Here is a 16786-nt window from a genome sequence, read left to right as displayed (position 1 = left end):
CCACAGACCATGTTTAACCACGCCAGCCCAGGACCTCCAAATCCAGCTTCTTCACCTGCGGGATCGTCTGAGACCAGCCACCCAGACAGCTGATGAAATTGTGGGTTTGCACAACTGAAGAATTTCTGCACAAACTGTCAGAAACCGTCTCAGGGAAGCTGTGTGCTCGTCATCCTCACCAGTCTTGACGTGACTGCAGTTCGGTGTCGTAACCGACTTCAGTTCAGTGGGCAAATGCTCACCTTCGATGGCCACTGGCACGCTGGAGAAGTGTGCTCTTCAAGGATGAATCCCGGTTTCAACTGTACCGGGCAGATGGCAGACAGCTTGTATGGTGTTGTGTAGGCGAGCGGTTTGCTGATGTCAACGTTGTGAACAGAGTGCCCCATGGAGGCGGCGGGGTTATGGTATGGGCAGGCGTAAGCTATGGACAACAAACACAATTGCATTTTATCGATGACAATTTGAATGCACAGGGATACCGTGACGAGATCGTGAGGCCCATTGTCGTACCATTCATCCGCCCAACATCACCATGTTTCAGCATGATAATGCAAGGATCTGAACACAATTCCTGAATTGGAAATTGAGTAGCCTATAGGCACGCTTCAATTAGTTTGTTCGGTGCAGCGGGAGGGGCTTTTTATTCATGTAGGCTACACTGTCCTGCGAATCTGCGGCAAAATCATCCCTTTGTCCCGTATTTTGCGTATTTTAAATGTAAAATATATGAAATAATTAAATACGATTATTTTAAAATTAAAAATAGAATGACAAAGCTGTAAAACATTATAATAAATATAAATAATCAACTTAGTGAATAACATTGGTGTTTAATATGAGGGTTTCAGCATGTATCACAGTTTCTAAACCCAGAGGCGCGAAATCGCGAGACTTCCGGGAACGCTTGCGAAACAGACTAGGCCAGGGTTTGAGAAGTCAATGAGAGAAGTGAAAAATTATTCCTTAGCTGTTAATTTTTACGAAATCTAAAAGCACAAACTAGATTCGAGTCAATGTCTTAAGTAGCTGAACATGTTATTACTCCAACCTCGTTAAAGTGACAAACTGACACGTTTTCATTTTCGTCAAAAAATACCTTTATATCGAAGGAGTGCCTTTGATTTGACGGCCTGCACATGTGCAGTTTGGCGCAAGACGATAGTTAGCTAGCCAACGTTTGGAGCAGCAGTTTTAGCCTTCACACTGTACTGTCTTTGATAATATCCTTTATATTTATTTTACACAGTTTTAATTATTTTACTACGTCTATGTATTTGTTGTCAATGTTTTGGTGTCAAAGTGGTGGCAGTTATGAAGAAAAGTCAATAGTTGGAAGAGTTGCAGTTATTAGAAAATAATGCTTAGATACTTTTTTCATTTATTAGGCAATTTTCTCTCGAACCATATGGTCTATCTATTAGAAACTCATGGACGATATGGACACAAATATAAAACATTTATACTATGTATGAATATATTTTTTACAAAGTTATTCAAGTATAAATTACCAAAGTTACAATAGATTGCCATAGATTGAATTACTAAAATTACTGAATATTCCTGTAACTTTGGTAAATTATCGGTAGCTTTGCAACCCTACCTTTGATTAAAGTATTTTTATTTTACAAATTACTTTTATCCAGTTCTCTTAAGGCTACTATTTCTAGTCTTACATACAGTATGTCTATTGAAATATGCTATGTTACTATGTGTTTTCTATTCAACATAATTACTGCACATGAAAGCCAGTGTTTTAGATTTGTATTAGGACCTCTGTGGATAATATTCATAAGCATTACATTTCAAACAGAGGCACGCACACTGTAGCCTGTGTCCACAGGCAATAATACTACAGTGGACTATAGTAGCAGGAGTTGTGGTGCATATATTTCCTTTAATGTACGCTCCTTCTCATTAAAAACAGTATTTTAGACATAGAGGTGAGTCTAGGGAGTCCTTTTATTTGATCTGCTTTGCATAATCCAATTCAATCCATCCTGTGTGTGAAAAAAATCAATTAACTCTCCTTAATTGGCCTGACATTGTGCACATAACTGTAACACTAATCAATACCGAAATAAGAAATGAAGCCAAAGACCATCTCATTATATTGATTTTTGGAGAGGAGGTCTAAATATTGCAGCGTAGGAATATGAGCCAGAGGTCCATAATGTGCACTGTATCTCCTTCAGTGAGAGCCTTGAAGTGAAGCCGACAAGGGCAATTAGAAGGAAGTTCATCCTATCTGTAAACAACAACACTATGAGGACGGGAGAGATGAGACCTTGATCTCATTAATAACACTATGATAAAGGAGGGGTAAAGTGCTTTAGTTGAAAGGTTTAACAGAGATGAAGCACATTCATTATAGTAAATGGTTTTGTTTCTTATTAAAGGAGTTGCACAGAGGTATGAGGTGAACTACCTCTCGCTGTATCTTCTATGGGGTCAAGAGACTCCCCTTGCCCTAGTAGTGGCTATATGACAGAAGATTGCATCTAACCATAATCTCCCTCAGCCTTCCCCTTCACATCCATCCTCTCCTTCTCTCTCTTTATCTTTTCTCTTCCACTCTACTGCTATTTTGCACTTTTTTTTCTTTTCTTAAAAACTGCATTGTTGGTTAAGGGCTTGTAAGTAAGCATTTCACTGTTGTATTAGGCGCTTGTGGCAAATACAATTTGATTTGATTTGATTTACTCTGTGCCTGTCTGTGCCTGCATGATGTGTGTGCTGTCAAGGAGAGAGAGAGTGAGTGAGGTCTGTGGAGGTTCTTGCCCTCAGACAGGGCCGTCTGCTGCAGCCCCATGGCCAGCCAAACCGCCAAGCAGGAAGTAGAGCTGGGGCTGCTCTCCTCTCTCAGGTCCTCCCTTGTAGAAATGGCCACCTGTTCAAGGGGCTCTCCTCTCTCCCTCTCCCCCTGGCCAGGACCAGCTGTGCCAGGGACACGCCAGAGACAGACAGACAGAGACAGACAGGCAGGCACACTATGGAGGGGAAGATAAACAGCATACAGTAGGGTTCATATACAGTACCTATATAATCTTCCTGAGGTTTATCTCACACATGCCTATGTGTTTCTCTTCTCCTCTCCAGGGGAACAGTCTGGCACTGTTCCCCGGCTAAGCCTATCAGATGGGTCTGTCTTGGCAGGTGATACTGCACGTGTGCAGCATACTCTGCATGGCAACAATGCCACTTCAGCAGATAATGATGTCTCCTAGCCTGGAGGAAGTCCACACCGTCTGTCTGGTGCCACCTGCTGAGGTGACGGATGGGTGTGAAGAGAAAAACATCTGGACTGAGGATGTGCGCTATGTAGCCTACTGTACAAGGGTTGGGGTCAATTCCATATAAACTCAGTTTACTTCCTGAATTGACTGAATTGAAATGGAATTGACTCCAACCCTGTAGCTTACTGCAGTATGTAATGATATTGGGCCGTTGCGCTGTGAGACCCTAAGGGTCCGGGTTTGGGGTCAGAGTATCTCCTGGATGTAAGTCCAGTCCAACAGGGTCTCCATGGCTCCTCTATGGCTCCATCCTCCTGTCCCAGTTCCTCTTCTGTCAGGCAGCACTCCAGTGGCAGCTTTGCCCCTCCGGAGCCTGTGCACGGGCAAGCGCCCCACTTGTGCCTGTCTGGTTATCAGACCCCTCACAGGCACTCTGATCTGGGTTGCTAAGCGCTGCCCATGTGTTTGTTTCCCTTATCCCTTGTGCCCTGAGCCAAGCCCTATGAAGGAGGCTGATAAAAAACAACAGCTATGGAGTTGGCAGCGAGAGGTGAGGAAAACGTCGCCAGAGGAATCTGAGTGCCCTTCCCTCTGGGGACTCGAAGGGGAACTGTGGAGAGCGAGAGAGTGCAACACACACACACAACACACTCGTGTTCGCTGCACATTTAAAGGCAGCCCCAGTCCCATCCACCTTATTCAATTACAGCCAAAATGAAGAAAAAAATAAAAGACTAGCGTTGCTTTTTCATCCTGCCCTCTCCCTTTTTAGATATTTTATTTAGCGCTCTTTCTCCCTCCTTTTCACCTGTTTTCTATCGTGCCCTTTACCTTTATCTCTCTCTTTCCCTATGCTTGTTTCTCTCTCACTTTATATTTCATTCCACACACGTTTTTTTGCCCCTGTATCCCTCTCTCTCTCTTCCTCTCTCTCTCTTTTGGTTCAAAGGGCAGGGGAATGTAGTGATGGCGAGACAGAGAGAGAGGCTCAAAGCCCCCCTTGTGAGCCTGTCCTGGGGCTGTGTGCTCTGTGGTCACTCTCTGGGGGCCTGGGGCCTGGGGTCAGCCCATGAAAGAGCCGGGTCCATTCTCTGGGGAGAGAGTGTTGGGCACTAGTCTCCTCTCTGGGGAGATAAGATCCCTTTTATAGGGTTGAAATCTGCATATCTGTTGTGAAGTGAAGCTTCCCTTTAAAATGTCACCTCTGATTCTGTTGGTTTGGGCTGGATGTGCTGCACAGCTCTATGGAGTTAATTGAAAACTATAACAAAGGAGAGAGGTTATGAATTGTGTTGTTTTCTAATAGATTCTGACAGGCTTTTGTCTTTGACAAAGGGAGGAGGTGGTGGTTGATGGACGGCGATGACCATGAGTTTTAAAAGTCACATTTCTGTTTGATTTGTCAGCCATCAGAGAAAGAGAGAGAGAGAGAGAGAGAGAGAGAGAGAGAGAGAGAGAGAGAGAGAGAGAGAGAGAGAGAGAGAGAGAGAGAGAGAGAGAGAGAGAGAATAAGCCACCCTGTGGTACGAGGGAAGGTCAGAAAGAGAGAGAAGAAAAAGAGATGGAGGAAGAGAGAGAGAGATGAGAGACTGCACATGGCAGAGAGGAAACAAGTAAATAGAAGCAGCTCTAATAGGAATATCAAGCCACTGAAAGGTAAACAGGCTTCTCCAGGCTGATACAAAGGGAATGTGGCGGCTTTGAGAGCGCTGGAGTGCTGGCACGCTCCTGTGGTGGCGCGATAACGCCCCTCTGGCTGCCTGCATCCCAGAGATAAGGCAGAGCACTGGCATGTGTCGCCCCTGATCCCAATTTCACAGTCAATATTCATCCAGCCTGACAAACAAGCACCATTTAAGATAACAAATAAATATAGAATCATTCTGCTATTACCTCCTGTTTATTAATCTCCCAGCATCCACTGCCTTTTAAACAGCGGTAAACCCCCCCCCCCCCCCCCCCCCCCCACCGCCCCCCCCCCTCCTCCTCCTCCTCCTCCTCTCCCACCCCCCAGCCTCATACCCCCTCCCAGCCTCATACACCCTCCCCTTCCCCCGTCTCCCTCCACATATGTGGAATTAAATCGCTCCTGGTCCCTCTAGTCTGCTGAGGGTGGGGGGTGGGGGTGGTGCTTGTGTGAATCTATGTATGTCTCTATATATATATATATGTGTGTGTGTGTGTGTGTGTGTGTGTGTGTGTGTGTGTGTGTGTGTGTGCACTTGTCTGTGTATGTGTGTATGTGTGCGTGCCATGGGCAGGCCACAGCTGTTAACCTGAATCCCTCTCTTTCTCTCTCCCTAACATACTTTCCTCTCTCACCTGGCTCCCCAGGCCTCCTGGCTGCTGATGCTGCTGCTGCCCAGCTGTGTGTGGCCTGCCTGGGCCAGCCTGGCCTCTGATTACTGGCCATCTGCAGTAGCAGGAGCCACCCTGAGGACAAACAGACCGCTCTCTAACCCCTGCCTAAAGGCCAGATCATCTCTGCAGCTGATTTTCTCGATCCCAGGCTCACTCTTGGAGAGGGAGGGAGAGAGGGAGGGAGAGCGAGAGGGAGGAAGAGAGGGAGAGAGAGAGAGAGATATCTAAAATGGTTCAGGATACAGTAGTTGCAGTTCTTTTCGTATTATAAAACCGTGTGAGTCTATAGGGTTAACAGAGGCTGAGTACAAACTGCTCTGCTTTTTCCCCATACCTTGAAAACATAATCTCCCAAGCTCTGCTTTTGTTTTATGATGATCCAGAAGAGTGTTGGCATGGCATTAGCTGCCTCCAGCTGTAGCTGGCAGCAAGTTAGTCAGCTGTGGCAGTAGCTGAGAGGATCTGTGGTGGAGGTGGTGGTATGGACTGCTAAGGCTGGCAGGCTAGCCGCACTCTGCCCAGTCCTGTCCTGCTCTGCCTGGCTCAGACCTGCCCGGCCAGCTGGCCGTATCCCTTTAAATCTGGCCTGGGCTGAGCCGTGCTCTTATTGAGATTACTGCACACTCTCCGCACCTCCACAGATGGGAGGAACGGCCTGCCAGCTGGCAGAGGGACACCCACAATCCCCTGCTGGCTCCTGGCCAGGAGGCCTGCCAGCCCTGATGCCCATTCACACTTCTGTTCTCCTCTCTCTCTCTCTCTCTCTCTCTCTCTCTCTCTCCCTCTCTCTCTCTCTCTCTCTCTCTCTCTCTCTCTCCCACCCATTCTCTATCGCTCTCTCCTGCACACACACCCTTCTCTCTGTCTCTCTTTCTCTCACTCTATTTCTATCTACCATTTTAGCTTTCCTGTCTCCCTTTCTCTCCTCTCCCTACTTTTTTTTCTCTTATTTTGTTCTACATTGCTGTGTCTCTTCTCTTCTTTACTGTCTCACACACACACACACACACACACACACACACACACACACAGTCTGAACCCTGGTGATGAAGAGCGGGAGATGGAGAGGGGGTTATTGAAAGGTGTCACATGTGCTGATGTGATAAGGGTGCCAGGTAGAGATAACCAAGCGTCCTTCATCACTATGGAGCCAAATACCGCCTGTCCTCTTGAGTTAAAACATGATCACACACACATACTCGCACGCAAGTACACACACACACACACACACACACACACACCCACACACACATACATACATGCACACAATTTACAAGTTAATTATCCATCTGTGGAATGATAAGAGCTAGATTTCTTACAATAGCCATGCTATTGGGCTCTGGATACCACTTCCCTGTAGTAGAAAAAGGAACCAGGGAGAATACATAACTTAACCAATCCGAATGAATGCCTGAACTTAATTAACCCTATCCTAAACCTTACTCCTTAACCTAACCTAGTCGGAATTAATGTCTTAACCGTAGAGTTGTTTCTGTGAGCCTAAATTGTCTGGAGCTTATGCGGGAGCTGTGTGTCTAAATACAGGACGTTGGGAGATGAAGTCAGTTTACTTGTCAAAATAGACGTTTGTCCAAGGACGTCAAGAAATGACGTGAGAATGTGATATCTTGTTGACACTGAAACTTGATGTACTAGTGGTGACTAATGTGTCAATATGATGTGAGTACAGTTCTACAGTCACTCATTCAGTGCCAAATAATGTCTGCCATGTTGATTTACTAAACCAGAAACAGGTGTTAAGGATGTGGATAAATGTGTAGAATAAATCCCTTTCTCCATCTACATACCAACACTGTTCATATAACTCTATGGATCAGTAGCCTCCTCCTGGAAAGTTGAAAATGTATTCAAACTTTTCTCCCTGCAGCCCACCTGCTCAGCGGTGAGATCATTATGGTGGGAGCGGGCTGTGCCAGATTACTGTGACCTGCAGCACCCCTCCAGATGGACACACACTCCCAGCTGGCTAACTCCTTTTAAGGTGCTTCATTATTACCATGCCGCTCTTCGGTTAGGTTACACACACACAGGAATGTACACAAGCACATGCGTACAAAGACACACACACACACACCTACACACATTCCTTTGTGCCCATCTCCTTGCCATCCCAGAGGAGGCAGTAGGGAGGAGAGGGGGCAGTGTGTGTGGGGGAGCTGCAGCAGCAGGAGACAGCTGGAGGGGAGAACAGGAGGTGAACATTTCACCAGAGGAATGTGTGTGTACCTTCAACAGCAGGAGTGTTAATGAAGCAGCCCACACACACCCACCCACTCCTCACACCGTCCCTGCCAACCACCCACCCTGCCAACCGTCTCTCTGACTCACTCTCTGCTATGTGTCTCAGACCTGGCTGTGCTACAGGCAGGCAGATATTGTAGCCCTTTCCTGCAGTCAAATGACCTAGTGGCCTCATGGGTGGAATGTTATTAATATTTGTCATAATTTCATAATGAATAAACATTATTTCAAAAAAGCCAACGAAAATGTGGTGTTTCTATGTCAAACAGTTTTGTTATATATATTTTTTATTTTGTGATGTATATAAAGTGTAACATTGAGATGCAAACTCAAAATGTAATACATTTCAACTCTATATCTGACATGGTACAGGAGTCTTCTTTTTTTAAGCCCATAACCATGTATGTGAGGTGTATACTTTTGTAGAAGATTTGTTTGACTACCAAGGAAAACTCTGTGTGACCCTGATTTAGCCCACTGAGGTAAAATGAATGGGTGAATGTGCCCACTGGCAAATGAACTGTGAAGATTCAACCTCTGTAGTTGATTCATACAAAGGGCTGGATAATCAAGATGAAGCAAAAAATTAATTGTCCCAGAGAGATGGAGGTGGAGGTTAAAGTTGACTCTTGAGAGGAAGAGAAACACAGACATACAAAGGACTTGAATCCTCAGTGAAACACAAAATGCTGACAAAAGCGAAATAATCCGATTGTGGGTAAAGTGTCCCACAATAGAATGCGTTAGCCAGGAAAGAACAGAACAGCGGCCCGTTCTATTTCTCCTCTGTCTCCACGTTGAGTCTCTATATTTATCTGCACCTCAGTATAGTCTCAGATGGGACCGGTGACGGAACGTCTGCATGGTGACCGACCGCGGTTCTGCACGGTCCAACGGTAGTGGACCGCATCAGAGGAGCGGAGCGGTTTACAGTGTGAGTGCATGCAGTGCGGGCACAGCGAGCACCATGAAGCTGATGTGTGATGTGTGAGAGTTATTGGTGTGCCCACCCTCCACCCTTAAGTTTTATAGCCATTCTCTGGTCTGGCAGCCACGGGTAATCTACTACCATAGACTGTCGTCATGACCGGGGAAGCTGACTGGTTGGAAAGCGAGAAAGAGAAATGACATCATAGAACAGGACTGGTTGGAAAGCAACACACTGTAATGTGTTTCTCTGAAGATCACACATTTATCAAGGCCAGTTGAAACATAAGCGCTGTATAGGCTATAATAGTCTATTGTGTGGCATGGTGGCGTTTGACGCTATTTAAAGCATTGTTGTAATTCATAACATATTGTGTTGTGTTGTAAAATGTCTTCATGCTAAAGCCATCAAACTAAGGCCCTCTCCCCCACCCTCTCCAGTCCCCAGCCCTGCATATAGTTACTACTACATATAACCTCTACACATGCTACAGTACAGTTTCACACCCAGACCACAGGCGGTGCAGAGGGATAGTTCATGCTGTGTTCATAGACATCTCAGCATCTGTGGATATTGAGGATACACACAGGAAATTTTCCAATTCACATCTCTTCTTCATTTGTAGAGGAGTGTGTACTACCGGTACTTAAGTACTGCTTTACGTATGGGATAACTGGCAAGTCATTTAGTATGTTAGAAATATTCAGAATGTGGTTTAATAAACTACTTTTCTATACATCCACTTGATTCTCCTCATTCCACCTCTTAACTCTACACGCTACTCTGTGGATGTCCTCACACCACGTCACTTGGAAATGGTTAAGTTGACGTCTCCTCTCTCTCTCATTCTCCCCCTCTCGCTCTCTCTCCCCCTCTCCTCCCATGTTTGCTGGAGCTGGGGCTCTGAAGAGTGGCAGTCGGTGGCGTGAATCCAGATGGCAGCCACAAGGCAGGCGGCGCGGCACAGCGCGGGGAGGGGCACACACACACACACACCACACACACACTCTGCTTAATGAACATCCATGCATTATTCATCACACACACTCGCACACGCAGGGCACAGATACAGCTCCTGTCAGGAACAGAAGGCAGTGCGACTACGTTTTATGATTATTTTGTCGTTTTTTTCCCCCTACTTGGTTGTAAAGTACACCAGGTGGAACTCTCCCTCTCTCACCTCCCCTGGCTTTGCCCCTCTTATGCTCATGAATAGTGTTTCAGGCTTCAGGAGGGCCGGGGTTATTGTCTGACTGGAGCTCACACTGAGAAACACCCATATGGGGTTTATCTCACTGCTCCTCTCAGGTCTCCCTTGGTCTTTGGGAAACAGATTCCATTGTGTCATCTTTATGAATAAATTATAATATAATATAGTGTACGGGGTGTTGGGGTGTGATGTTTTGGTTTGATGGTGTTGGAGACAAAAGCAGCACTTGATACTCAGATAATGATGCGTTGGATTGGATGAGGAATGCTTATGTTTGAAGCTCTCCCATCCCCAGATAGAGAGGAGGTATGGAGGAGCGTTGGGCGTCCCCTGACAGACAGACCTGGTCCCTGCTGTGTGCTAGAGGATCCATCAGGCCTGGTGACACAGCCCCATAATCTCCTGCTGATCTCAGAGAGAGACACATACTGATGGGCAGATAAAGGCCCTTGTGTCTGTGTGACGGGCAGGCTGGAGAGAGGGAGGGAGGAAAGGAGGGAAGAGGAGGAGTGACGGTATTGTGGTAAAGGTCATCAGGCTCCCCTGTGAGGTTGAGTGGTATTTGAACCCCCCTCATGTGGCTACCTGCAGGGCTGATGTCTCACCCCTGGCCTAAGCCCTGTGTGTGTGTGTGTGGCATGTGCCTGTGTGCGCGTGTCCTTGTGGGCGTGCGTGTGTGAACGTATGTGTGTGTGTGTGTAGGGACTAGGGACGGCGTATGGAGAGCAGGAATGGGTTTAATTGTGTGTGGCGGAATGCTGACAACTTTAGGATCAGGTGGCCTGCAGAGTGTGTGTGGCTCTGGGAAAGGGGGGGGGGGGGGGGTTGGGCACTGGGACTCACAATGGAGACAGGTGGATGTGAAAAGGCCAGCGAGCAGAAAGTGATTTCGCCTGAATGAGCTAATGAGAAAATGAAGCTCATGCCTCTCTCTCTCTCTTCCTATCTCTCTCTCTCTCTCCGTGTGTGCGTATGTGTGTGAGTACGCATGTGTGTATGATACTTTTTATACCCACTCTAAGGGGTGAATTTAAGCATCTTGTTGGTTATTTTGATGCCATTTCATTCAGAACCACACAGTGTGATGTGCATGTATACATCAATTTGTAAAATAGCTTTTAACCAATGCTACATCCCTCTTTCCAAAAGGATCTCTAAAAGCACTCCAACAACCCCTTAAATGTGTATACAATAATTCCATCCATGTAAAGGCCCATATGTCTTTGAGGGACTGACAGTTACAAGCAAATGCTTTTGTTCCAAATAAGGTAATGGAAAATGCCAGTACTAAAGAAGCCCATCTCCAAGGAAACCAGCTGTACTGAATTGATGAGCCACAACAGGTCCTGTCTGTGAATATCTATGTGGTACTGCCATCTACATTGTCATTTTACCTACAGTTATAATATTGCTTAGATTCTATGATGTAATTATTGCATATTTTATCTATTATAAATGTATATAATTTATGGTATTTATTTAATAAAACAAACAATTATGGAAATTGTTAGCTTATTGCTACATATAAGTCATCAAATCAAATCAAATGTTATTGGTCGCGTACACATATTTTGCAGATGTTATTACAGATGCAGCTAAATGCTGGCTCCAGAAGTGCAGTAACACCCAGGGGCGTAACTTTGGTTTTAGAAGTGGGGGGGGGGGGGACAAATTATTATTATTAATTTTTATCCAGTCAGATAAACACTCCAAACAGCCTACCCGACCGCTCGGAGGTGTCCACAAAAATGCAATTTCAGAATGTGGGGGCGTCCCCAGTGAAAGTTGCGCCCCTGGTAATACCTAACAATACAACACAATACACACAAATAAAAATAAAAAAAATTAAGAAATTAAGAAATATCAGAACGAGCAATGTCAGAGACTGGAATATGAATATATATGTATATGATGTTGTGTATAGACAGTATGGACAGTATATGAATAGAAAAGGTGTGTACAGCAGTAGTTATATATGATGAGCCTATATGATGAGCCGGTATATACGTATGAAGTGGGTAAAACAGTATGTAAATTAAAGTGACCAATGTTCAATTACTATGTGCATAGATAGGGCAGCAGTCTCTAATAAGCAGGGCAGAGTACCGGGTGGTAGCCGGCTAGTAACAGTGACTAAGTTCAGAGCAGGGTACTGGGCGGAGGCCGGCTAGTGGTGACTATTTAACAGTCTGATGGCCTGTTTTTCAGTCTCTCTGTCCCAGCTTTGATGCACCTGTACTGTCCCGCCTTCTAGATGGTAGCGGGGTGAACAGGCCATGGTTCGGGTGGCTGAGGTCCTTGATGATCTTCTTGACCTTCCTGTGACACTAGGTGCTGTAGATGTCCTGGAGGTCAGGCAGTGTTCTAAATGCAGAGTATTTCATAATCCCCTTCTAGAGAGAGGAAAAGTGTTTCTTTTCATAAGGAGCTATTGAGGAGATGGCGTAGGTGATGTTTTGGTCAGATTGTCCTTGAGTATTTGTCGTCTTTTGTCTTTTTATGTGGTGTCTCATTCAAATCCACATCAAACTTGGATAATTAGCTAAGAGATGCTTTTAGACGCAATAAACATAATCTAACAAAAGCATCCCTGGAGCTCCATTCCTTTCACCTCCATTGCACTCTTCAACGATACACTTTATATGGCAACAATTACACATGGAGATCAGCTATACAGAGTCTTCTCTGCTCCTGCTCTTGCACTTGGTTGGCAACATGATTTGTCTATTGTCAGAAAACAAGCACCCCTGCTATAAGTGGGTATGCATCATTGTTCTTGATGCATTATTTCTGTGAAAATAAGTGTGACTAATGGGGGTTGGAGGGGGAGGAGGGGGTCTGAGAGCCTGCAGTGTGGGGGAGGGTGGTGGGGGCGGTAGGGCATGGGGGGAGACAACGAGACTATGGAGCCTGGTGAAATTTGAATAAAGTGAGAGAGGAGAGAGCAGGGCCACTCATTATCACCTGGGCTTAGTCCACATGAGGTGGCCTGCCGCGCCCAACGTGCACAGGGGAGAGCTCATTTTCCTACCCCGCTAATCAATAGATCCTTTGTGTGATTGGATACGATTGAGCCGTCCGCGGCAGGCAGGCTCATGCTGTGGAGACCTGCTGAATTCATCATCAAACTCCCATCAACCCCCCCCCCCCCCCTTCACACCATCACCAGCTCTCACACACACACATGCACACACACATGCACGCGCTCATCTCCCTCCTCCCTCTCTCCCTCCCGCTCTGCATCATCCTCTCAGGATGAGTCTTTTAAAAACACATCAATCTGAGAGGGTCTAGTTGGGACTACCCTGCTCTCTCTCTCTGCTACGCTCCACTGTCTCTCTATCTGTCCCTCCCTGCTCTCTGAGTTGAGCCACAGCCACAGTCTGAGGTGAGATAAGATTGTTTCGCCGTTCGGTGCCAGGGTTGCTGTTCTTTTTGTGCAGTCGATTCTTTCATCTGTCTTCAGAGGGATTAATTATAGTGTGTTGTTGGGTTGGCGGCAGGGTGGGAGAGTGTGGGGGGAGGTAGGGAGGTAGGGAGGGTGAGGGGGGTGGGGGGGTGGGGGGGGGGGTTGGGGGGTGTAGCGCATCCAGAGCTCCCCCACCGTGAACTGAAACTTATTTACAGACACCCCACTGACAAGCAGCCCTTCAACCCCTCTCTCTTTCCCTCCACACCCTCCTCCACCCTCCCCCTACACACTCCCACTTTACCTCTCACACATCCCAATTACTGCTACCACTGCCTCCCCCTCCTCCTCTCTCTCCCCTCCCTCTCTCTCCATCCCTCCTTCCCTCCCCCCTCCACACCCCTCTCCCATCCTACAGCATGCACACAGCATACATCCAGAGGAGCCCATAGACTTCACACACAGCAGGACCAGTGTGTGGTGGGACCCCTCAGACATTACATAGTGCTGTCTCATGGCCTCCCCATCCTCATCCCTCCATCACACCACAGCACAGCACACAGCGCCACCTCAGGCTGCATGCTGGAAAGTGCACTCACATCAGTTGTCTTCGATGAGTCTCTCAGAAAGTAGTCTTGAGTTACCAGACTTTGTATTTTTTCATTCAACAGGAATGTCAGGAGATATATATATATTTTTAAACAATCACTATTTATCAGTGTTGATATTGTGCACTTGTGCCTGCTCATTGGTTGCTGTAGGGACAGTGGGTTGGGCCTATGGGCAGTGGTGGACTGGGTCTGAATGGCTGTGTAATTGCAGGGCTCGTGTTCCAGTGTGTGAGGGCTGATGGCGCAGTGTCCTGCTGTGTGGAGTAGGGTCGGCAGGCGGCTGCTCCAGTGGCCCAGCCCTGACCCCAGGCCCTGCTCCCTCTCTGGGCCTTTGATGAATGACTAACTACCCAGCGGGGTGGAGGTCTCATGGAGGGCCACGGCTGGTTGGAGGAGGTTTGTTAAAACACTACAGCGGCTGGACTGGCAGGTGCCCCCTTTAAACACTTGTTAGGAAATGACATGGATATAAAGAGGGAAACATCACAGACAGCAGTCAGCAATGCCTCCGCTCTCTGCTTGACACACTATGATGATCAATTATATGACATGCCGGCTTTGGAATGGTGTATGAGTGTTTACAATGGAGTTAAAGATATTACGACCTGTTATTTTATTGCAATGATTTTAAATGGGGTAATTGGTACAATAATCCTGAAGGGTGTTATTGAACTGCATGCAATGGGTACATGTAGTCATTTTATTTTTAGCTTTATGGGTTTTGTTGAGGATTTATGTATCATTTCTAATCATAAAGTGGAGGCCTCCCAGACATTAAGATTGACTTTGTGTCTGTGTGCTCTCTAACAAAGAGGAAGGGCACAGCGTTTCTGGGTAATGTATTCATTTGAGGGGCTGTGACAACAGCAGTGTGAAATAGAGCCAGAGGACACTAATTGATCAAGTCTATTCTCTCCACCAACAATTCTTTGTGGTTTATGGAAAAAAATTGCCACAAAGCTGTTTTTTCCCCAAAGTTCAGAGGGAATTAGAAAAAAGCAGAGTTATTAAAATTCATGTGTGCAGCTCGGCTTCGCAGCAGATGTTGGCATAATTAAAGAGAGAAAAAAAGTATGAAATTAATTTCAGGTTTAATGTAAATTTCAGTGATTGGCAGAGCTGTGCTAATCACCACTCATGTACAAAGAAAATATGCACGCCCCGAGCATGCACAGACACTAACACACACACAAACACATACACACACACATATTGACGCACACACATACAGTCAACAGACACACAGTCACCAGGTGCACTGACACTGACCTACTTGTAAAACAGTGCCATTTTAACACCAGCACTAACCATACAGGCATATAGTATAAAATGAATTCTAAAATAACATGAATCAGTATTCCACTTATTTAAACCCACAGATCTCCAGCAGTGGCAGAGTAGGTTGATTATATATCAGTTCTGTACATAAATAACCATTTATTTATTTGTTCCACCCTGTTCAGACAAACATGCCATTTTTATTCCCCATAGCCATCTTCCACTCTTGCATATTGCTATTCTTTGACACAGCATGAGTATATACACTGAGTATACCAAACATCCCTAATATTGAGTTGCACCAGGGCATGGACTCTACAAGGTGCTGAAAGCATTCCACAGGGATGCTGGCCCATGTTGACTCCAATGCTTCCCACAGTTGTGTTAAGTTGGCTGGATGTCCTTTGGGTGGTGGACCATTCTTGATACACATGGGAATGTAGTAGGTGTGCCTGGCACCTACTACATTACCCCATTCAAAGGCACTTTGAAAGGCACAAATATTTTGTCTTGCCCTCTGAATGGCACACATACACAATCCATGTCTCAATTGTCTCAAGGCTTAAAAAGCCTTCTTTAACCTGTCTCCTCCCCTTCATCTACACTGATTGAAGTGGATTTAACAAGTAAATAAATAAATAAAATGTGTGCATATATTAGTGTGTAAACGTGCATATTTGTGGGCCAGCATCCATTAAACCCCTACAACTTATCCAGAACGCTGCAGCCCGTCTGGTGTTCAACCTTCCCAAGTTCTCTCATGTCACCCCGCTCCACCGCACACTCCACTGGCTTCCAGTTGAAGCTCGCATCTACTACAAAACCATGGTGCTTACCTACGGAGCTGTGAGGGGAACGGCACCTCCTTACCTTCAGGCTCTGATCAGACCCAAGGGCACTACGTTCATCCACCTCTGGACTGCTAGCCCCCCTTCCTCTACGGAAGCACAGTTCCCGCTCAGCCCAGTCAAAGCTATTTGCTGCTCTGGCACCCCAATGGTGGAACAAGCTCCCCCACGACGCCAGGACAGCGGAGTCACTGACCACCTTCCGGAGACACTTGAAACCCTACCTCTTTAAGGAATACCTGGAATAGTATAACAGTAATCCTTCTACCCCCCCCCCCCTCCCCCACACCCCCATTAAAAAAAAGAGGATTAAAAAAGGGGGTGGTTGTCTGACTGGCTATCCTAAGTTGAATGCACCAATTTGTAAGTCGCTCTGGATAAGAGTGTCTGCTAAATGATGTAAATGTAAACATTTGTGTGTGTTCCTATACCGCCACCCTTCCACACACCTCTCTCCTCAGCTGAGCATCCTCGCACATGTACCCAGTAGTCCCGTCATCACAGATGGAGACAAACTCCCTCTTGCACCACACACCAGCTGTCCAGGATGCAATTATACTGGGCTGCCCAGCACTGCCGCCCGAGGAGAGGAGGAGGAGGAGAGGAGGAGAGGAGAGGAGGGGTGGGAAGGGGGAGGAGAGGA

This window comes from Coregonus lavaretus, assembly GCF_964263955.1.
Source record: "Coregonus lavaretus genome assembly, chromosome: 4".
Lineage (NCBI taxonomy): Eukaryota > Metazoa > Chordata > Actinopteri > Salmoniformes > Salmonidae > Coregonus > Coregonus lavaretus.
This window is presented reverse-complemented; position numbering follows the sequence as displayed.